The 23680-nt window shown below is 48.9% G+C and overlaps 2 long non-coding RNA genes across 2 annotated transcripts; one reads left to right on the top strand and one right to left on the bottom strand.

Moving 5' to 3' along the window:
- Positions 1–3895: 3895 nt before the first annotated feature.
- Positions 3896–5889, bottom strand: LOC127685012 (uncharacterized). Its single transcript, XR_007977775.1, has 3 exons — positions 5817–5889; positions 5599–5658; positions 3896–3957 (listed from the first exon to the last, which is right to left on the bottom strand). It is a non-coding gene; the product is annotated as an uncharacterized LOC127685012 (long non-coding RNA).
- A 101-nt stretch (positions 5890–5990) lies between these two features.
- Positions 5991–15670, top strand: LOC127684122 (uncharacterized). Its single transcript, XR_007977732.1, has 3 exons — positions 5991–6084; positions 12536–12646; positions 15150–15670. It is a non-coding gene; the product is annotated as an uncharacterized LOC127684122 (long non-coding RNA).
- Positions 15671–23680: the final 8010 nt, after the last annotated feature.

The following is a 23680-nucleotide window of genomic DNA, read 5'->3' as shown; positions in this document are numbered from 1 at the left end:
TTCCTTTAGTCACGTTTGTGTGTGTGTGTGTGTGTGTGTGTGTGTGTGTGTGTGTGACACTCCAGACTAAACCAAATCCTGACTCAAGACTCTTGCACACCTGCTGTGATTTGATCATCTAGAAATGTGTAGCACCCTGAATCCATTATGAGCATGGGCAGGTGTACCAGTGTGACTGGTACAAAGTCGAACAGTTCTCTGAGGGGGAGTGAGGATGATTATAGGAAAGATGGAAAAGACTCAGAGACAAAAGATTAGACATCGGAAGGGCTGCCCAGTCAGTGCTGCGGCAGCCCCGGGTTTAATTCTTTTAGGCTTTATATATTTTACAGCATCGTGGGAAACAAGGCCACAAGCTAACATAATTTGCTTAAACATACACAAGATATTCATTCCCATCCCGAAGGCCTCTGTTCTTTCCACCGAGGTTAGCAGACTCTTCAGCTCCTAGCCTTGCGCCTCAGGTGCACCCCTCTTATCCGTCCATGTCTCAGCATGCCGGGAAATCTGCCAACAGGCCCTGACCTGCCTTGACTCTGCCTGGCAAGCCTACATTTTCTCTCTTTTTTTTCCCTCTGCTTCAGGGAAGCGGCAAGATGGCTCCCGACAGGCAGGGTCTGAGAGCATTCTCTTCACCTTACTTCCCAGGGCCTGTCACAACGCCAAGAACTTGTCAGGGATTCAGGAAGCTCTTGCTAGTGGGCTACCCTACCGACAGATGGTGAAGAATGTGAAGTTCTAGACTCGGCTTTGCGCCTAACTGCTAGATTAAACTCCCTTAACCTCTCTGATGGTCTGAAAAACAAGCGGCCTGGATGTTTCTCTCTGTAGTGCTAAAATTATCTAATAATCTTATGAGAAACAGGAAACAAAACCAAAGGCACGCATGCTCGCAGCAGTGGGGTGTGTATTTCTGCCCTTAAATGTAAAGAGAGCTGAAGGGGTTGTCCATAGCTTCTGAGAGAAGGATGTGGAGACCTAGGGAGGTAAGGGGGCACAAGGGTCTTTAAGGCAGAGAGGAGACACATAAGCTAATCACCCCAGAGGTTAGTCGGAATAGCAACAGTTTCCACAGAAGAGCTCTATAAAACATATGCTGGGAAACACAGCAGCAGCTCCTCCAAGTCCTGGTTTAAAATGTTCTTTTACCATACATGTGTCCAAAAGCAACTCTGAGGAAAAGTGTTGAGTAAAAGTCTAGATATTTCTTAAAGAAAAGCCAACTTGCCGGGCGGTAGTGGCGCACGCCTGTAATCCCAGCACTCTGGGAGGCAGAGGCAGGCAGATTTCTGAGTTCGAGGCCAGCCTGGTCTACATAGTGAGTTCCAGGACAGCCAGGGCTACACAGAGAAACCCTGTCTTGAAAAAAAAAAAAAACAAATCCAAAAAAAACAAAAAACAAAACAAAAAAAAAGCCAACTTGACACATAAATAGTTGTGATTTAAGAAGTTCATCTTACGTTGGGCAGATGGCAGAGTCAGGAAAACTTAATTTCCAGACTCTTATAAAGATCTGGGAGTGGTGGCATATACTTGTAACCCCAATGCTGGGCAGGTGGGGACAAGTGGGTTAAAAGAGTAGTCTGGCCAACCATCCTTGTTTTGGTGAGTCTCAGACCACGTCAAAGGAGAAGGAGGTGGAGGAGGAGGAGGAGCAGGAGGAGGAGGAGTTAGAGGAGAAGGAGGAAGAAGAAAAGGAAAGGAAGGGTTGGTTTTAATAAGCATATTGCTTGATCATCTTTGTCGTGGCCTGGACTCAAGCTTCTGTAAACACGTCAGGCGACCCAGGTCATGTGGCCTCTGTAGCAGCTGCTCTGCAACCTCGCAGTGCAAACACAGCTGAGGACAACACATAGGGAGCAAGGTGAACTTGACCCTAGGGCAGCAGCATCCCCTCCTTGACCATGGCAACCAGCAGGAGGCAGAGCGTGTGGCGCAGAAGCTAATGGCGGGCGAGCGAACATGCTGAGAAAGCTCATGTCTCAGAAACCAGCAGAAAGATCGTGGAGGCTCAGGATGGAAAAAGCCAACTGAGGCATGCAAGGGAAGTGATCGTCTAGGAGGAGAGAAACCAAGCAGGTTACGGCAGTGTAGGGCACTGTGCTCAGTGGGAGGAGTCCACTGGAGTTTCTCGGCACGAATTTAAAGAGTTACTGGTTATCCTGGGTTCTGGGGTGGATGTTTCCTGCCACTTTCAGAATCTAAAGCCACAGACCATGCAGTCAGTTCAACCAGGAACAGTCGTACTTGGATAGAATCTGTTGATTTTGCTGAGGAAGAACACATCGTAGGGAGGGCACCAGCAAAGACTTATGGGATTTGTGCTGTGGTCAGGGGCGAGTCAAGGGAGCAGAGCTCCTCTCTAGGCTGAAGCCAGGAGCAATCCTAAGTGGACATCTTGACTCTCTTCTAGTTGAAATAAAGATGTCTCTGGCTCGCAGATTAGCCAGAAGATGGGGATGCGATAGTCTTGTGGTTTAGACAATGTTTTTGTTTTTTATTCTCTACTCAAACATCATTATAGAGGTAATCTCTCCTTTTTTGTCTCCAGTTTTGTCTGGCCTTGGCATTCTGTGACACAATACACAATGAACACTACGGCCTGACCTCACACGCCAGGCCAGCTCCTGCAGACAACAAGGCCAATGTCCACGTCAAGGGCCGCTCCCCCTCTCCTGCACAGACATACGGTCTCAGGGGTGCCCCTGAAAGGCCATGCAGAGACCTCTCAGAAGTGAAAACCCTTGTCTCCGGAGCTGAGTATTTAGTAGCCAAATCTGAAGGTCCCTGAAGACACAAGACAAGTCTGGGTTAAGTTTCCTACACCTGAGACTGGTTCTATAGTTAGTGTGACAAGGACATATTACCAGTGACATGATCTTTAACTTTGATGGGGAGATCGGGCTGTACCTTTACAGGGCTAGAGAGACTGTTCAACTGATGATATTCTTGGCTTGCAAGTATGAGAACCCGAGTTTGATCCTCTAAGCATACATTATAAACAAACAAACAAACAAAAACCAGGCTAGCTAGTGCATTGTGTTTTATAAAAACACGATATGTTTTGTAGAGCACAGTATGGTGAGGTGGGAGGCGGTGCCTCAGCAGGCCCATGCTGAGGCGTCCCTCCCACCTGAGGGACCAGCCATAGCATAGAATAGTTTATTTGGGGACATGGGAAGGAGAGTTGAGAAGGGAGAAGACAGAGAGGTGGGGGGGGGGAGGAGAAGAGGAGGGGGAAGAAGAGGAGGAGGAAAAAGAGGAAGAGGAGGAGGAAGAAGAGGAAGAGGAGGAGGAGGCCAGCCAGGAACACGTGGAAAGATGGGGGAGAGGGGAAAGAAGAAACTAAAAAGGGGTTAGGGAGAGAAAAGAACCAGAGAGGCAGGGGAGGGGCAGAGAAAGAGGGAGGAGGGTCCAAATAGCCCCTTTTATAGCAAGCCAGGCCTACCTGGCTGTTGCCAGGCAACTGTTGGGTGGAGCCTAGAAAGAATGCCAACACAGTGCATGCTTACAATCACAGTGGTGACTATGGAGGTCTCAGTGAGCTAGCCATCAGCCGAGGCATCCTGGTGAGTTCCAGGCCATTGAGAAACCATGTCTTGTGGCCTCCACATACAGATGCTCACATGGACGCATGCAACTACATGTGTGCGCACAAACACATACAATCAAATAAAATAAATAAACTATTCACTAGACCAGGACACAAGTCCAAGACCTCTGACTGGACCCACAAAAAAAAGTTGAGGGTGTGGAGCAATCAGTCCTCCTTGGGGAAGCCATATCCTTTTGGCCAGCACTGTTCAATGATAACACAGAACTCTGTAGGAGGAACCGAGCTTCGAGGGGGCGGGGGGGGGGGGGGGGTAACCAGCAAAGTGCAGTTACCATGGTCCAGGAACATCGCATGGGCAGGAGGAAGCAGGCCTTGGTGATGGCACAACGCCCTTGTTGTACCTGTAAGGCAGAATAATAAAGAGCATTTTACCTCCTTGGGTCTCAGGTCTCACACCTCACAACCAGAAGTGCTAATAATTCCCAAGTCAGAGGATCTTTGTATAAAATGGCAGGCACAGGGGCTGGGCGGTGGTGGTGCACGCCTGTAATCCCAGCACTCTGGGAGGCAGAGGCAGGCGGATTTCTGAGTTCGAGGCCAGCCTGGTCTACAGAGTGAGTTCCAGGACAGCCAGGGCTATACAGAGAAACCCTGTCTCGAAAAAAAACAAAAAAAACAAAAAAACAAAAAAAAAAAAAAAATGGCAGGCACAGTCAACCCGACGGACATCTGGCATCACCTACACAACTCTGAATTTGCCTTGAGGGATCTCCTTTATGGGCTGCATTGAGGAAGGAAGACTCCCCCTAAATGTAGGTGAGACCATCCCCTAGGACGGGGATGAATAAAAAGGGAATGCAGACTACTGCGAACCAGCTGCCTCAGCTCCTGCCTACAGTCATGGGCTGTGCTGTCGAACCGTGAGTCCTGCTACATACAACCCTTCCTTAAGTGACTTCACAGCAGTAAAATGGTAACCGGTGCATGCATGCCTCGCATATAACACATTTTCTGGCATACCACAGGTGATATCATTAAACAAACAAAAACCTGCCTCCCTAGTGGACACAGTACTTAAAGTTAGAAACTGTTAACATTCCAGGCCCCCCCAAAGTCACATGATCAGCACCTCCTCGGTCCACAGGTAGACCGAGGAACCAAGGATTTCACAACACTCAGAATCACAGTGCCAGGCTCTACACGCCTCTGTTGGTGGCCTGAGCCACGCCCACCAGCTCCAGGACAGAAACGGCACCAGAGCAGGGAGGCGTAAGAAGAAGTGAGACACTGAATCACGAGTCAGAAGAGTTCTCCTCGGAAGCCCAGTACAAAGAAAACCCAGTTCTACTGCTGTGTAACTTCTGCTTACATGTGGGGAACCGCCCGGCCTGTGAGCCTGGGAAAGTTCCAGAACCTCACCCATAAAGCGAAAGTGACATTCTTAGCCCTGAGGGCCGCAAAGATTAGAGGCAGCTATGTGACAGCCAGGTAGCAACAGCCGCCCTGGCTGTGGAGTTGACCTCCTCTCAGTGCCTCCCTGCTCTTGGCAAAGAGGTAATAGCTCTTCCCAGGCACAGCTTGCAGGCACGAGATGGCTCAGCAAATAGGAGCACTGGCTGCTCTTGCAGATCTTTGTTTGATTCCAGCACCTACACAGTGGCTCACAACCATCTGTAACTCCAGGTCCGAGGGACCTGGCGCCCTCTTCTGGTCTCCATGGGCAACAGGCACACACAGGGAGCACAAACATACATGCTGACAAAACACTTATATACGGGGAATAAACAAATAAATAAACCTTTAAAAAAAAAAAAAGAAAACAGGAGCTGGGCGGGGTGGCACACACCTGTAATCCCAGCACTTGGGAGGCAGAGGCAGGCCGATTTCTGAGTTCGAGGCCAGCCTGGTCTACAGAGTGAGTTCCAGGACAGCCAAGGCTACACAGAGAAACCCTGTCTCGAAAAACCGAAAAGAAAAAGAAAAAGAAAAGAAAAGAAAAGAAAAGATGCTGGTGAGATGGCATATCAGTTACGAGCACTTACTGAGCAGCCAGTGAGGTCATGAGTTCAAATCCCAGCAACTACTTGGTGGCTCACAACCATCTGTAATGAGAAACAAATAAAAGACCTATGGGCCAGAGCGAGCGAGTAGGGACTGGAGTGCTCAGGGCCGGAGCAAGAGGGGGAAAGGGGGGCAAAGGAAGAAAGCAAGCGTGAAGAGCGGTCCAACTAAAAACAGGCAGGCTTAAGGAGAGGCATACCCTGGCTTACAGTTCCTTGGGGTACAGTCAATTACTGTGGGGAAAGCAGGAGTGTGAGGTGCGCTGGTCACACTGCGTAGGCAGTAAGGAAGTGGAGAGAGAACAGGAAGTGGGACTGACCCCAAGGCCCGCCCCCAGTCACATACTTTTTCCTGTAAGACTCCACTTAGAGATCTCACAAATTTCCCAAACAGCACTGCCTGGGAACCACGACTACACAGATTCCTGAGCCTGAGGGGGACTCTTCACATTCAAACCGCCACAGACAGTAAGTAGTAACTAACACCCACTGTATCGCTCTGTGCTGAGGGATCACAGAGACTTTGTACTGTGTTTAAAAACTTTATAGGGCTAGAGGGATGGCATCTTTGTTAGGGTTTTTTAATTGCTGTGAAGAGATACCATGACCACAGCAACTCTATAAAGGGAAGTATTTAATGGGGCCAACTTACAGTTCAGAGGTTTAACATGATGACTTGAAACATGGCAGCCTGCAGACAGACAAGGTGCTGGAGAGGTAAATGAGGATTCTACACCCGGATCCCTGGACAGCCGAGAGAGAGAGAGAGAGAGAGAGAGAGAGAGAGAGAGAGAGAGAGAGAGAGAGAGAGAAGGGGGGACACGAGCGCTTATGGGGGCCATCTTCATCCAAACCGACACAAATGGCTCAGTGGCTAAAGCCCTTGGCACACCGCCATAAGAACCAGACTTTAGACCACCCAAAACCACATAAAAGCCAGCAGACATGGTGGCCACTGTAATCCCAGCACTTGGGAGACAGAGACAGGGAATTTCCAGGGTAAGATAGTTAACTATACTTGTTTAGGAAGTGAAGTTAGAATTCAGTTGAGAGACTCTGCCTCAATAAATACAATGGAAAACGGAAGAGGAAGACACCCAATGTCAACTTTAGGCCTCCACAATCAGACACACACATGAGCATATCTACCCACAATAAACATGTGTATATACATATACTACACGTGAAATGATGTTTGGGAAAATGCCACTATTTTAAAAATATTCTTCCCCACTACTGGCTTTCCCTGTTAGCAGCTGTGTTCTTGCCTCAGTGCCCCTCAAAAAACATGTCCTCTGTCTGGCAGCATCTGTATCACCTAGGAGACTCTCAGACGTACAGAGTCTCAGTCCCGTACGGTCACTGGAAACCTATATTCAACAAGTTTCCAGAAATATTATAGGGGAAATAAAGTTTAAGGAGTATTGTTGGTTCTGATTCTGTGGTTCCTGACTGGGCCACAGCTTTTACATCTACATGGTGCTAAAGATGCAGCGTGGACCATTCAAGACACTGTGCTATTGTGTTGGTTAGTTTTAATTATCAATGTGGTACAATCTAGAATTACCTGGGAAGACAGACTCAATCGAGGAATTATCTAGATCAGGTTGGTCTGTGGGCATGTCTGGGTCGGGGGGGGGGGGGGGGGGGATCCTCCTGATTGTTAACTGATATAGAAAGATCCGGCCCATTGTGGGCGGCACCATTCCCTAGACAGAGTCCCAGGATGATGTGAGAGGAATGGAAGCTTGCTGAGCACAAACAGAAAGAAGCAAGCATTCGTTTGCCTTAGCTTTCGGCCTTGACTTCCTCGGAACTGAGGCTGTAACCTGGGGCTGTCAGCTAAATAAGCCTCTCCTCCCCTAAGTTCCTCGTTCTCAAGGTATCATATCAAAGCCACAGAAATGAAAGTCAGACAGCAATAGACACTGAAGACACGGGGGATGCAATTAAGTAATTCTTGGCAGCCAGAGTACTGTGGGGAACTGCATGGTGTCCTATGCAGAAGTCCACACCAGAGAGGAACATGGGAGAGAGTGCACACGCCATGTGGACTCACACAACGACTACAGAGACATTCACCTAGAGGAGGAAGAGTTCCTCTTGGGGAGCCTTCTTGGCTTGAGGCCCTGAGCAAATTGTGCTAAAGATGGCTATCAGGAAGGAGAGGGACCATGTTCTACAAAAACTGGGTAGGAAGATCCAGGAAATATTGAAGAAAGGCAAGAGAAGAAAGGCCTGGGTGAGAGGCAGGCGTAGGTCTCCACGAACAGATGGTGCGGCAGACCTGTTTGTGCTGAAGGGTTTGAAGGTTTAAGGGAGTGCCCCACCCAAGATGGAGGCAGGAATCTCATTGTTTAGATCCAAACATAACCACAATAAAATTAAGCCCACCTCTGCAGCCATCTATCCACCCCCAGAGCTCTTAAAGCCCCTCATCTTACAGAGGACACTGAGGAAAAGACTCGCTCATACTAACTGCTGTCTAATCGGCATGCTTGCCCAGCACGGGCAGAGCATGCTCACACCAGCCACTTGGGAAGGAGCGAGGCATCACTATCTTGGTAAGAACTTGAGGGAACCGAGACTCACACAGTTCTCTCCACCTGACCCATAGTCATATCCCGGGAGGCTCTGGTCCAGCTCTTCCCTGGACATCTTCCCAGAAAGCCCCACAGGGATGGCCTTCTTTCTATTTTACAGATCATGAGAGAAAGAGCCCCCGGGGGTGGGGGGAGGAAAATGACTTGCCCAATGCCACACTCAGGGCTGAAAACCAGGCCTTTTTTTAACTCCATATCCTGCTGGCCACAGATTATCTTGAAAGAAGAACATAGAGGTGGGGACCCAGGTGAGGCACTCTAGCAATATAGCCCGTGAAGAGGTAGAAACGGAACGGCAAGCCCTAAAGTATGCCCTTCAGTTATTCATCCTGGTGACAGTTTCTCTGGGGCTTGACTAACCTGCTTCCAGCCAAGGCCCTTGTGAGTACCTGCATGACTGAGCTACTGTCCTAGTACCTCTCCTAGTCTGCCTTTTATAGCTACCGGGGGTCGGGGGAAGAATAAGGTTTATTTGGCTTAGACTCTCCATCACAGTTGGAGCAGGAACCCAAGGAGAAGCAAAGGCAGGAATCATGGAGGAGTGCTGCTTCCTGGCTTGCTCCCCATGGCTTGCTCAGCTTGCTTTCTTATACAACCCAAGACCACCTGCCTAGGGGTGGCGCTGCCCACAGTGGACTGGGCCCTCCAACATTAATCATTAATAAAAAAGTGCCCCATGAGCCAATCTGATGGAGGCGAGCAAGGTTCCCTCTTCCAAGTGATTATAGTTTGTGTCAAGTTGACATGACAGAAACTAACCAGTATATCACTCGTGGCCTTCCATCCCAGGGTTCGGCCACTCCCTTGTGGCTACAACGTGTGCACGTCTTACCTGCATTTCTGTCTGGTACCCAGGTTCAGAATTTTTCCTTTCCTTTAAGCAGTTTGTCCTGCCCCTATGGTTTGTCATTCCCTATGAGCCTCTTCAGGACAGGGTCTCTTGCTCTGTCCTCTCTGTCCTAAGCATGAGATCTGGAGCAGGGCAGATACGAATTATGGTCTATGCCACTTAGCAGAACATCAGATCAGAAGTTGGTTGTCTTAGAACTTCCAACACAGCCTGTGGATAAGAGGGAGCCTCTCATCTTGAAGACATCTGGAGCCCCAGAAGGAGGACTCTGGAAGTCAAGCACAGCCAACTTTTGTGCTGACGGTTCAGTGGCTCTGACTGAGGCAGGCACACACTCTTAGCTGCAAGACAGATACAAACACCCCCAGCTGGAAGAACTAACCAGAAGAGGTTCATTCTACAGTGTACCAAATGCAGTCCCTACATGCAGTAGGCAAAACCCATTACATACACTCAGGAATCCACTTTCTCTCCTTAGCGCCTGTAAGAACATATTCAGGAGGAAAGAAGAGGGAGTCCTGTCTCTGCCTTCCATTGGAGCCTTAAACACCTTATGACATTCTTGATCAGCCTTGGGTCCTAGGATCTTATCGCCAGCAAATAACATTCTGTATCCAGTCCTGTACAAATGGAAGATTCCAAACTTGATTTAAAATGTGATCTTTTTACCCAGGCTGGCAGGGCCCACCGCAGGTGGATTCCTGTAGCCTGAGGGTTTGATTGCAATGGCTGCTTTTTCTCTCAAGTCCTCCCTTCTCTGTTTTCTAGCTGTGGTATCTCTGCTGGCAACTATGGTGATAAATCTTAAATGTGTGGTGTGCGATTTACTATCACAGTGTCTGCTGACTGAGCTCCAGCAGCACTGAGTGCATTCATATTCTTCCGCTGCCCTGCCTGGGCAGAGGGACAGATAAGGAGGAGACATGGGGACAAGTGACAGAAGAACTCTCCCCTGATCAAAGCTTTGAAAGATGAGGGTTTTGGTTCTGTGTGCGCTTGTCCGTGGGGTTTGACAACTCCGTCTCTCCGACTTCTCGTCCCCATTTGCGTGGCTGCTCTGTAGCGCCTTGCTAACATCCGCAGCCCTCCGAATCCAGCAGGACCTGATCTCTGATCCCTCCCCGGTCTGTGATTTGTCCTGTCCACCATGAGCGAGAGAAGCCTAGGGGGACGTCACATCTCCTTTGCGTGTGGCCATCGTCTTGTACACAACAACAGGGGGAGCTGTGGCTACTGAGAGCAGAGCCACTTCCCCTCCATCTTGCTTGTCTCAGTGGGTGCCCACCTCCCAGGCTTTCCATCCTATGAGACAGTGTCCACCCGGTCTCTGCTCCTCAAACCATTATGCCACGGACTAACTTTGAGTAAACTCAGAAAGCTTCCCATTCTGGACTTGAGAAGTAGAAAAGCACATTTATCTCCAGCTTTCTTTAGCAACCTCCTTTTCAACCCCAGTCTGTTAATAGCAGAACTGATTAAGTAAGAGTCTCGGGTCTCTTACTGCGCACTGTGATGCCTTTTGGGGGGGGATCATAGGTGAACCTGCTAGTTCCTCAGGATGTTCCACCCACTGCAGGGCCTGTGAGAGAAGAGCGAGGCAGGGTAGTTCTTGCTGGAGTCTGGAGAGAAGGCTCCACAGAAGTAACCTCTGAGAGGGGTTTGAAAGAGTGGCCAGGATTGGTCTCCAGAGCCAGGTGTGGTGGTGTGTGTTTGTAATGCCAGCTCTAGGAAGGCAGAGGTGGGAGACAGGATCCCTGGAGCTAGCGGGCCAGCTAGCCTCCTCTCAAAACACAAGGAGCACAGCTGCTGAGGAGGAGCGCCCAGGGTTGACCTCTGATCTGAACATGCACGAAGGAAAACAATTAATTAGTCAGTCAATTAAAAATAATGGCCAGGATTTGGATTTCAGACAGGAGTCATAAAAGGAGATGAGGACAGGCAGTCTTTTGTGTAAATGAGACAAGGGGGAAGGAAAGCCAGGTGGGACCTGGGGCGGAGGGAACCGTCTCTCGCTGAAATATGTTCTGCATTTCCTTGCGCCATTAACCAGGACCCTTTAAAATGAAAAGTAAACCCAACGCCATCCAGGACCCGTTTTCTTTCAGGACAACTGCAAAGCAGAACTGAGTATCTAGAGAGGCTCCTAGGCCTGAATTCACTGCTCTGGCTGATGTGGGGGAGCCCCAGTAGGGCTGGGAACAGCACCCTAGGAAGAGTCACTTTCATCTCGGAGCTGGAGCACTGTGTTGTGTCTTGTCTTGGACTCTGCTCTGAGCCAAATGGGGAAATCCAAGAGTCTCAGAAGACGAGAGGACGGCAGGTTGGATTCAAATCCCAGGACAGTTCCTCCTGTTCTTCCTCATGTGAGACCTCTGTCTTAATCTTTAAATCGAGAACAAAACTACACAGTCTCAAGAGGCGTAGGTAAACGACAGAGATTTCGCAGATTTAACTAGCCATGGGCAGGTACTCAGAAACGACCCTCCCTGAGTCTCAGCCTCCCACTTGTTAATGTAATGGACACTGAAGAGGCTGAGTTAGATGATGTCCCCAAACTCCTGTCACTGGTCCCACTCAGGGGCCCTAAGTAGAGTCCAGAACCTTTAGTTAGAACTCAGAACGTTTTTTCTTTTATTTTTAATAGTGTAGACACACACACACAAAAGTCTACCCACTAGTAGCACACCCATTAACACATACTTAGGATGAGCACACACATCCCAATATCCTCTTAGCCACCCTTGGTTTCCCCATTCGATGACACTTGAGAGAGTCCAACCACTTCCCCTCTGCAAGTGCCCACTAGGTTGGGAGGGTGGTGCCCAGCAGAGGGCGCTCCAAGTGTAACCTCCTGGCCAAGGTCCTGGAGAAAGGCAATAGGCCAAGGAAATGTCTGGTGGAAAAATAAGGGAAGGATTCCAGGTTTACGAAACCCAGACTTTGAAAAACAAAACTCCCAATTTGTCTTCTGGGTTAGGGAGGGAAAAAAGGAACACCACAGCCTCAGTCAGATTTCCAGGAAACTCTTGGTGAAGACTAGGTGAGGATGGCACAGGGCAGGCAGAGAGAACTCGGGGTGGTCCAGCTTAGTCTCTGATGCCCTAGGAAGCGAGAGATGAGGGCAGGACATGCATGACGGAGCATGGGTATGCACACGCTCTTGGGTATAATGGGCTATGCATGCTTATGTGTACATGTCTGCATACATATTTGTGTGCAACTGTAAGTACAATCCCTCAAGTTATTTGTTGCATGATTTCTATCTTCTTATGTGATTTTAAAAGGTACCATTGCTAAACTCATGGGGCTTAGCAAAGTAACAGGCAATTTCATTTTGGGTGTCTGAGAGGTGGCTTGGGTTGTATCGACAGACACTGGATTTGTGGTCAGACAACCTGGGGTTCCAATCCAGCCTCCCGCTAGCTGCATGGCACTGGGCAACTTCTTCAACATTTGCTCTTCTTAGATGAGAAATGTGAGCATTAAGACCAGTCCTGGGAGAGAGCATGCGCGTGTCAATTTTCAGTGATGGCCGCGATCCACATCTGGATAAACACTTAGAAAGTGTGTAGCCCAGGTGAGTGGCATCTCATCAAATCCACACCTTTATGCACGATGTTTAAAAAATGCCATGTTCAAGCAGAGGTCTGCCACAGTGACCCACAGACAGGAAGTGTGGACAATCCCATGTGGTCTGAGGGGCTTTTTGTTGCTGGGTGGTTGGTTGGTTGATCTTGACTTTTGTTCATGGTACGTTCTTAAAAATCACAGGGAAAAAAAAAATCCAGATTTCCAGTTTCCTTGGGAGGCTTCTGCAGCCATGAGCGTGTGTGTGTGTGTGTGTGTGTGTGTGTGTGTGTGTGTGTGTGCCTGCATGCCACAGCCACTGCTCCTCAATAGACATGTTCTTCCCAGGACACCCTAGTCTCTCGCCTGGTTGGTTCCCAGGGCAGTGCTTGGAGGGGATCTAAGGCAGCTCAGGGATGCTTGCGGGCAGACATATTCTCTGGGAAGGAGAAACAGGGCAGGGACAGAAGTTGATGCTGGAGTACTGGCCTCCTCCATCCCCTCTGGTCTCAATGGAGGACAGAGAGGGCCTGTCTGCCCTCCATGGAAATCTGTGGCTGTGAGCCAGACACTAGTTATAGAAAACAGTTGGCAAAATGCTTGCTGTGGTAGCCTGAGGATCCGGGTTTGGATCCCTAGGACTTACATAATGAGCAGGGCACAGCAGCATGCACCTGTAATGCTGGCACCAGGGAGACCCCTGGGGCGTACTGGCCATGAAGCCAAATCAGGAACTCCAGGTTCAGTGAGAGACCTTGTCTTAAAATAAATGAGGCAGAGGATAATGATGGTCTCACTCCAAAAGCAGTCTCAGGCCTGCACAGGCTCTGTACGCCCACACGCATATGCAGATGTATACATATACAAGTATGTATGCACACACACAAAGATTGCAAGAATAGGTCTGAGATACACACAGTAGACAATAGCCTCCCCAGAAAGTATTTAGCCGTCTTTTTTAAAACCGAGTTTGTTAAATACATTTTGGAAGCTCACGGATGCAAAGCCCAAGAATGATGGTTTCCTGGCGTCACTGGGTCCTCTTAGGATGACAAATCTATTCTAGCTGATATTAACTGGGCTCCTACTGCATGCAAGAGGTAGGCTGGGGTGTGCAGGGGTCCTTCAGAGACATCTCTGTCCTGCCCATTGGCCCTCGGGATCCTGTCTTGAAGAGAAAGCGCCATCTGATCAGAAATAAATGAAACACCAAAAGTAGAAGGTATTACTGAGACGTTCTAGAACAAAAGGTGAGGAGATGGAAGGTGTGTGTGGCCCTTGGACAGACTGCAAGCTGGGTTCTCTCTCTGGGCTCCCCACTCCCCTGTGTAAGGAAAAGAGGTCAGAAACGATGAGCAAGCAACAGCCCCCCTTTCACAGCCTGCCTGGCCCCTGGTTTTTGATTCTTTGAGGAACAGAGGCCACTGGCGTGATTCTCAGTCTTACACTCCCACCTGCATTCCTGCTCCCAAGTCTTGGCTTGTGCTGGGAATTTATCTAGCCTGAGCTGTAAGAGGAATCCATCAGAGGAGTGACTGCACATAGCTTCCCTCAAAAAAAAAAAAAAAAGAATAATAAGTCCATAGTTCAAAAAGACTAGGCCTTAGTAGAAGCTTCCAGCATTTTCTTACCATGGTTCCCGGTACCACTGTAAGCCCAAATATGGAAAGCAACTGGTGTCTTGTACCCGCTCCCCAGCATCAGAGTCTGAATAATAAAGGATACAATGAGAAACTTCTCGCTGCCTTTAGGGGGAAATGTGGTACACGGATGGGGGAGCAGATATTTCTGCCATTGCTGCAGGGGGAGCAGAGGCAGGTATCGGGTTTCTAAGAAAGAGCCCTCCCCACACACACCTTGTGCAATGGCTATTCTTGATTGTCAAATAGACCACATCTAGAGTTAGTAAAACCCTAAGCTGCCAGGCACATCTGTGAGGGATTTTTAGTTTATAGGATCATTTGAGACTGAAGAATCTCCTTAAATTCTTATCTTTCAAGGTTAGAAAACATACCTTTAGTCTAGACCACACCTTCTAGTGGCAGCCTGTATAAAGGGCACAGAAAAAGAAAGCTGTGTGTGTGTGTGTGTGTGTGTGTGTGTGTGTGTGTGTGTGTCTGTGTCTGTGTCTGTGTCTATGTGTGTTTCTGCTTATTTTCCCCCTTGTTGGTAAGTCCATTCCTTCACTGGCATTAGAGTCTACTTTTATGGAATTCTGGTGTATGCTGAAGACCAGCTAAGACATCCAGCCTTGGGGACTGAACACTCCTGGATTCTTGGACTTCCCACTGGTGGACAGCCAATATTGAACTAGCTGGGCCACAGTCTGTAAGCCACTTTAATAAATCCTCTTTCTCAGGAGCAGTGGTTCTCAACCTTCCTAATGCTGTGACTCTTTAATACAGTTCCTCATCTTGTGGTGACTCCCAGCCATAATATTATTTTCATGGCTTCTTCATAACTATAATTTTGTCACTGTTATGAATTGTAACGTAAATATCTCTTTTCTGAAGGTCTTAGACAACCCCTGTAAAAGAGTCATTCAACCCCGAAGCAGCAGCAGCAATCCACAGGTTGAGAACTCTGGCCAAGACACCTTATTTTTCTCTGAGACTGAGTCCTCGGGATGATGTGACAGAGGACCATCAGACTGCATCCTGCTTCCACCAGGTTCCAGCTGCCAGGGACTGAGAACATTAGCCTCATTCTTCTGCACTAGCCAATAGCCAGCAAAAACATGACTCACACAGTGTGGAGTAGTAATTTGGAGGCCCCTGCTGATGTTCCCACTCTTGGGTTCATAAAAGAGAAAGAGATTTAGAGAGTATGGTATACGGCGGTGTGGGGGAAGGGGGTGCCCCAGTGGGCATCTCTTCCCCGGAGAGACCAGACACACACAGATATGGTATGGAGTAGAGTTTATTCAGGGCAGAGGATGGGAGTTAATGGGGTAGTGGAGGCACAGAAAGGCAGAGAGAGGGAGAGAGTGGAGGCTGGCCACCACCACGTAGAGAAAGGGGGAGGGGAGGAGAGCCCAAGAGGGGCAGAGAGGTGAGAGTGCCAAGGGGTAAGAGAGATAAGAGAGAAAGGAGGGGGCCCAGCCCCCTCTTTTTTAGGCCAGGCCTACCTGGCTGTTGCCAGGCAACTGTGGGGAGGGGCATACCTGGCTGTTGCCTGGTAATTGTGGGGTGGAGCTTAGATAGAATCCTAACACCCACCATTGGGAGAGAGCCTTGATTTCCACAGTCCATGAAAGAAGGAGTTGATACACAGCAAAAACTGTCACAGATCATGGTGCATGAGTAGCCAGAGAAGGAAAATAGAAGTGGGCTCTGGTTAAGGCCTTCCCCAGTGTGGGCATCTCAGGGGGTGTGTTTTCTGTCAAGGTCTTTCCCTGGACCTTGCCACCTGCTGTAACCTCCAGCTTTGCCACCTACACCCACGTTCCCCAAAGTAAAGATTCCAAGACCAATTTCTTTTTTAAAAATTGATTTATTTATTTATCTTATATATGTGTGTACACTGTAGCTGTCTCCAGACACACCAGAAGGGAGCATTGGATCCCATTACAAATGGTTATGAGCTACCCTGTGGCTGCTGGGAATTGAACTCTGGACCTCTGGGAAAGCAGTCAGTGCTCTGAACTACTGAGCCATCTCTCCAGCCCCAAAACTGAATTCTTTATGAATAAATGTCTAGACCAATAGCTTTGGCTCTGTTCCCCAATTAGCTCCTATCTCAATAATCCCGTTACCGCTCCTTCAGTTTCATGTCTCTCTCCATCTGTGTTCTGGTGAATTACCCATGCCTCTGACTCTCCCAGAATCCTCTCTGGGCACCGGAACTTCCGCCTCCCTGTCTCCTGCCTAAGTTAACATTACTGACAGGTGAAGCTCCCACACATTGAAAAGATTCCCTTTACGACCTGCTCCCGAGGATGGTGGCCTTTCCGTGACATCTACATCATCTGCAAAGTGCCCAGTCAACAGTTATCCGAGAAAATCCCAGCAAGCCAGCGCTTACAATGCAGAGAACTTCTGCGGGGCTTGGGTATTTTAAATTTAGACTCTGGATCTATTGAGATAGAAAAAAAAAAACACCAGACAGAGTCTCTGCCCTCAACAAACCCAGACTTCTTTTTTTTCAATTTTTTTTATTAACACATTATTCCTAACTTTACAACGTCTGAAGGGTAACATCAAAGGCAAACTTAATGTTTTCTGATGATTTCATTATCCTTAACTACTTTTTCCTGAAATAAAGCATTTATTTACTTGTGTCTGTGCACACACACACACACACACACACACACACACACGCATGCACACACGCACATACACACCACACAGTTGCGGCAGTTGTGTCAGCTCCTGAGATGCTGCCCCTGCATTGCAGAACCCAGCACTTGCTGTTCTAATTGGCTGCTGCTAGTGGCCCGCAGTCATCTGTTTAACCAAAAGTTATGAGTCAGACGTCAGCAGAGATTAAGCTGGTAGTGGCTGGAAAGCCGTCCTGTATGTGTCTTTTCTGACATAACGAGCCCTCTCTGGCCCTACATTTCCTTTTTTCTTTTTCTTTTTTATGCATAAGTACACTGTAGCTATCTTCAGATACTCCAGAAGAGGGCATCAGATCCCATTACAGATGGTTGTGAGCCATCTGTGGTTGCTGGGATTTGAACTCAGGACCTCTGGAAGAGCAGTCAGTGCTCTTAACCGCTGAGTCATCTCTCCAGCCCTGGCTCTATATTTTAAGAAGGGTGAACAAGCAGGACAGTGTCAGGTGGCTGCTTCGGGCCAGGGGGATTCATTCACTTCCTTCCGCACGTTGTCCTGTTCTGGGAGACAGCCACCAGGGCACCAGGACCTTGCCTGTGTGGACTTTACCCGTGACACAGTGGAGCTGTGTCTTCCCCAGGGGCTGAGCTGTCAAAAGAGCCCTCTAAAGTGGAAATGTGCATCGCAGTGATTCAAGGTCAGCAGTCTGAGAAGGAAATGTCAAGAGTTAAGAAGGGATACGGAGTCAGGTGGCCCCAGAGTTCCCAACCATCACCCTAATGATGTCGTCACGCAAAGTGTCAGAGGAAACATAATTTCCATCCTGTAACTTTGCCACTCCACAACTGAGGAAACTGAAGCCCAAAGCGGGAGAACTATGTCAGGTTTGAGTTTGGCTTTGTCTGGTGTCACGGTAGAAAAGTACTTGTATCTAGAGCCCTTCCCAAGGCTGTTTGACCTGAGCCTAGTTATGTATTTCAAGACCTCAGTTTTCTAAAGACGTGAACGAGATGCGTTCAGAGCCATGACTGACATTAACTTAAAGGGAGCCACTTATTCTCGGTCCTACACTTTTACCACGACCACAGACCCCAACGTTCCAGAATGGAGCGGGAGGCTGGTGACCCAGGCCAGGATAAATAAAGCCTTTCTTCTGTAGCAACTCAATCCTAAAGCCCAGGAAGTGAAAGTGGGCGTGTCGGGGAGGGGAGGGGCGAATGGGCGGGGACTGCAGAGGCCGGCTAGCCACAGAGAGAATCCCCTTCCAGTATATGGGACCTGAGAACATCTAATTCCATGCATTATTTGTAGATTGTGTTTCAATGGGGGTGGGGGGTAGAGCCCATGATCCAGTGATCCAGGTGCCGTGGCGGCAGTGGGCAACCCGCGCAAGGCTTCTGGCTTCCTGCCCTGCTTTCATTCTCTCTCCTCTCTGCCCACCTGCTTGTGTATTTGGGCTCTTTATGTTGAAAGTATATGAAGATAAGATCTTATAGACAGACTAAGTTTGAAAAATCCAGTGTGTTTTATGATCATTAAGGTCATTTTCTGCCTTAAAACAAAATCTGGCCGGGCAGTAGCGGCACATGTCTGCCATCCCAGCCCTCAGAAAGCAGAGGCAGGTGGATCTCTGAGTTCAAGGCCAGCCTGGTCTACAGAGTGAGTTCCAGGACAGCCAGGACTTCATAGAGAAACGCTGTCTCAAAAAAACAAACAAAAACCAAAATAAAACAAAATTCTCTAAACTGGATTGGGGAAGACAGTTCGTTCAATAAAGCTCTTCCTACACAGACTTGAGTACGTACCTAAGGCCACACCCTGGAGCCACACAAAAACAAGATTCAGCATTGCCCTGGGCACTTGTAATGCTGGAGACAGAGATCTGCTGACCTCTGGTGCTTGCTCCACAGCCAGCCTGGGTCAATCTTCAAGCCCCAGGTCTCAGTAAGAAATCCTGTCTCTCTAAAACAAGATGGACAGCTCTGGGGTGGGGGTTGGGGGAGGTGGGAAACCCAAGGCTGACCTCTGACCCCCAGCCACACATGCACTGCATACACAAATGCAGAGGGAGGGGTCAAAAGTATCTATAAACTATTATGTCTTACATTTTCTGCTTAAGCGTTCACTTACATCTCCCTTCCTAGAAAACAACTATTTGAGAGACTGAGATTAGCTCCCAGCTCGATGCTCATTCTGGAGTGCCTGGGGCTATATCTGGGTATCTGAGTATCAATGCTATATCTGGGGGTAGGGGCTGGGCACAAAGCCTTTCAGCCCAGCCCTAAGCCATCAAGACCATCTCAATTTTCGCCAGCTTTCTGCTCTGCGTCCTAGAATTGGACCATAAGTCTTCCTCTAGGAAACAGGGCCAGACACTTAGAAGCAGTTCTAGGGCCTTCCCCTGTGTCTTATGCTCCTCTTCAGTGCACAGTGACTCACAACCTATTAATTAGCCAGCATCCCCCTGTTGTTTAGCCCACAGCTGCATGGTAGCTGCCACAAACTCTACATAAACTGTAGAAAGCCAGGCAGTCCCCTTCAATGTCAAAGGTCTGACTGCTGCGGAACTGAGACAGAGCTTGGGACTGAAACCTTTGTGGTTCAGTGCCTCTGAGATCCAAAGGAGCAGGTGTGAGTGAGAAGGAAATGGGCGGAGACGTACGTGATCACGTGTTCACATGATCACGTGCTTCTCTGCATAATTAAGGATAACCATGAGCTTCTGATCCCCTTCACCCATCTTCGGGGTGCTAGAATTACAGGTGTTTGACTCCATGCTCGGTTTCATGTGGTGCTGGGGAGCAAAGCCATGTCCTCAAAAGTACCAAGCAAACACTCCATCAGCCAAGCTATGGCCTCGCAGCCCTTGTCTGCTTTCCTGATCCTCCCACACAGCCCCAGTCACCGACTACCAGACATGAGGCCTTCGCCAGGGAGCCGATTCCTCTTTTGAAACTTCTCTTTAGAAAAGTAAAGCAAGTGGCCTGGGTAGAGGCGAATGGTCTCCAAAAGGTTTATTTTCTTTTCTGAATCGAAAGCTTCATTCATGCTCGGCTTTCGATTTCCACTGCCTGACTGATCCCTGGGCACTTAGGGGTCCTCCGGTGAAGCCCCCGCTGTTTCAAGAGCCCCCGAATTTAAGCCGGGTGACTACAGATGAGTTTTTGGTACTTTCCGAAATTAGACTATTTCCCTTGGTAAATTTCCAGCATATGAGCTCACTCATCTGCAAACAGGATGTGGCATCCGAGGTGTGAAGTCAGATGCCTGCTCTTTTTTCTTTACCCTAGGGCAGAGAGTAAAGAGGGGTGGGAGAAAGGTGGGACCAGAGAGATCTTACAACACCCGAAATGTCACTTCGCCAACTGCACTTGAGAATCAGTGACTTTTGTGTGCAAGAGGTAGATCAGCCATTAAAGCTCAGGTCACAACCAAAACTAAGAGAGAACCAGTGACTTTTAATAGCCAGGACACAGGGAGCTCGTAGAATCCTTTACTGTTAGAATTCAAAGGCCCACAGGCGGCTGAGCAGTGTATTCCTGTGATCCTAGCACTTGAGAAACTGAGGCAGGAGGATTACCAATTCTAAGCCTGCCTAGACTACATAGCAAGACACTGTCTCAAAAAAAATTAAAAAATTAAAAGCAGACAAATGGAAGACCCTTAGAAGTCACCTCTGAGCATGCGTGCACAGATCACAGAGGTTGTGTTTTGGGGGTTCCTGAGACACAATGCTTGTCTTTAGGCAGACATCCCCTTTCCAAGTCAAGCCCCAAAAGTCTTTATTCCACCAGGTGCAGCCCGATGCAGTATCACCTGCCTGCTAGAAACCTGAAGTCAGCAGCAGGCCTGCCATGCAGGAGATATACACACTTCTCATTTCCAAACAAAAGTAAGTGTCCTGCCCGTCCTGCCCGTCATATCAGTGCTTTGGGAAGTTTGGAGTCGCAGGGCTACACGGGAAGACCTTGTCTCAAACAAACAAACAAACAAACAAACAAACCAATCCAGTTAGAAATCAAGTGAGGAGCCCAAGCCAAATTAACCAGGTAAAGAATCACTGACCATCAGACCAGGAGGCAGTAGACGTCTGAGGGCAGCCCTTGTGAGATTGCTGGTTTGCAAAAAATCACACGGCTTGTTTGTTTTTATCTTTTAAACTAAACTTATATCCTGACACCAACTCTTCAGATTGTGTGTGTGTGTGTGTGTGTTTATGAAATGCTGTGTGTGTTTAGCTTAAAAACACTACTTCACCCTGCTTCACCCAATTTTTTTTAGTGCCCAGTGCCAAGAGAACTGCACTATCTCACTGCCATCTGCACCATTCACAGAGACTGGCAGAGCTTGCAGGGCACTGGGCTCTTAACAAGAATCCACTGCAGTAAGGCTTGCGGCTTTTCCACTCATGCCCGGCGGGATTTCAGGCTGGAGCTCAGTGTTGTTTATGTGTGTGTGCTGAGTATCTCCTGTGTGCAGCCACTGAAGGAGTGCTAGGAATCAGCTCCTGTCGGGACCCCAGCAGATGCAATCCAGCTCTGTTTCCTTGAGGAGAAGCGCTCGGGCCCGCCCCGTCCGGCCTCGGAAGCCAGCCCAACCCAGTTCCACCGGCCTGCGCAGGCCCTGCTTCCCTTGGCTTCCGCCAGCCAGCCCGGTTCTCTGCCCCAAGGACGCTCCCGCCCGGTGCAAGCAGGAGGCGGTGCACAGGTTGGTTGCCCCTCACCACCACCACTCACCCACCCACCCCCACCCCTACCCCCACCCCACCCCCCCCATCCCCCACCCAGTCCACAAGTGCAAGCAAACCCAACCCCTCTCCCTTCCAAGCAAGCGGGGTCCTGGTCCTGAAGCTGTCACTTCTGTTCTGCCCTCAGCTCTGAGCTCGTCCTGATGTGGCAGGGGCACATCAAGTGATGAAGGAAAGGGGGTGGACAGGCAAGGGGTCATAGGTAGACAACTGGACAGCATGCCCAGGCTATGGGCAGCATGTGCACCATGGGATCCCAATCTGGGCACTGTCACCCAGACCTTCCAACATGAGGGCTGTGGCCCAGGTGGGTCCCCAAAGACTACAAGGACGCTGGGACGCCTCTGCTCCCCATTCTGGGAGCCTTGGGGATGGGACTAAGAGAGAGTGGGACGGTGAAAGAGGCCCTGAAAGAGTCACAGCAGTATAAAAATTAACTCTAAGGTGGGAGGGAAAGTGCTGTCATAGAAGGGAAGGCTAGAAGCCCATTGTCCCACTTCTGATAGGGCTGAAACTAGGCAGGGCTGGAGCATTTGACAGCGTATGGGCCTAGAACAGGGTTGAGTAGACTCCCTGGAGTTTCAGCAGCTGTGCGGACAATCTTCTTCAAACTTGTACTGCAGCGTGAGAAGAGAGAGTAGATATGAGAGAGGAATTTGGGATAATAGCCAAGTTCATTTTAAAGCGCAGGTCTGGGCTCCGTGTTTCCTGCCTCACTATCTTTAAGGTCTTGAGCAAGTCACTCGATTTATCTATGCCTTGGACCCCTGGGCTATCGAGTAGGGGCTCTCCAAAGACTAGAGGGAAATACTGACAAAATGTTTGTAAAAGTACTTAAAACGAGGCTGAAACTGTGGCTCAGTAAGCAAGCACTTGTACGCAGCCTTGGGTTTGATCCCAGTACTGAGGAAAACAAACCACTTAACTGGCAGCACCAAACAGCAGCCCCGGTTGTTTTAACAGCAGCGCCTATGTCTTACCCCACAGTCCTGTGGGAATATTCTAATGCTGATCCCAGGAGCTGGGAGATGTGGAGACAGGCGGGTAGGAGAGGAGAGGAGAAAAGGACCCAGAACATGGGTGGAGCAGAAGGCTGGGTGACACTCCCTTGGGTCCCAACCAGAGAAGGTCATATGGGTACAGAGGGTTCTTGCACAGGCTGAGGACCGAGTTAAGGGAATGCCTTTCTGAGTGTAGGGGAGAAAGCTGAGCAGGCTGGGCAGGTTCAGTTGAGAATGGAAGTCCATAGGATGGAGTAACCTCTTTGCCAACAGTCACTAGATGTTCTGGAGTCATCCCAGGATGGTAGAGGATTGGCTTTATCTAGAGTCATATCAGAGTCTAACTTGACCTGACTGCCAGGGAGAAGCTGATAGAAGCAACAATAACAACAACAAAGAAAACAAAACAAAACACTATCTAAATGTAATTTGCCATTTGAAACCTCTTTCACTGTGAGGAACAAGAAGGGTGTGGCCACCACCTGAATAAATTATCAAATTTTTGGAGCATGTCACTTCAGACAAGGCCCCTGCCACACCTTTGCCTACAGTGCCAGCTGGCTGTAACTGTGTAACTGTCAACTTGACACATGATCTGCAAAGAGAGTCTCAAGGAGAGGTTGTCTACATTGGGTTGGCCTGTGGGCACAAAGGAGGAGACTGGCATAATTGAGTTCATTGATGTGGGAACATCTGGCCCACTGTGGGTGGCACCATTCCCTAGGCAGGGGATTGTAACTAAGCTGAGTGCAAAGGAGTAGCATCCATGCTTTTTCTTCCCTCTGTCCCTCGCCATGTATGTGATTTGACTCGCTGTTTAGAGTCTGACCTTGACTCCCCGACCCACCCCATCAGTCATGGACTTTAACCTGGAATTGTAAGCCAAATAAATTTCCTCTCATGTTGCTTTTTCTGTTTTGTTTTTTGGCCAGGGTGTTTTATCGCAGCAAAAGAAATGAAACTGGAACACCATCTCATTTGATCGCCTCAGCGACTGGGTAAAATGGACGTTTTCATCC

This window comes from Apodemus sylvaticus, chromosome 5, assembly GCF_947179515.1.
Source record: "Apodemus sylvaticus chromosome 5, mApoSyl1.1, whole genome shotgun sequence".
NCBI classification, from domain to species: domain Eukaryota; kingdom Metazoa; phylum Chordata; class Mammalia; order Rodentia; family Muridae; genus Apodemus; species Apodemus sylvaticus.
Note: the sequence above shows the minus strand (reverse complement) of the source record. Positions and strands in the feature narration are given on the sequence as shown.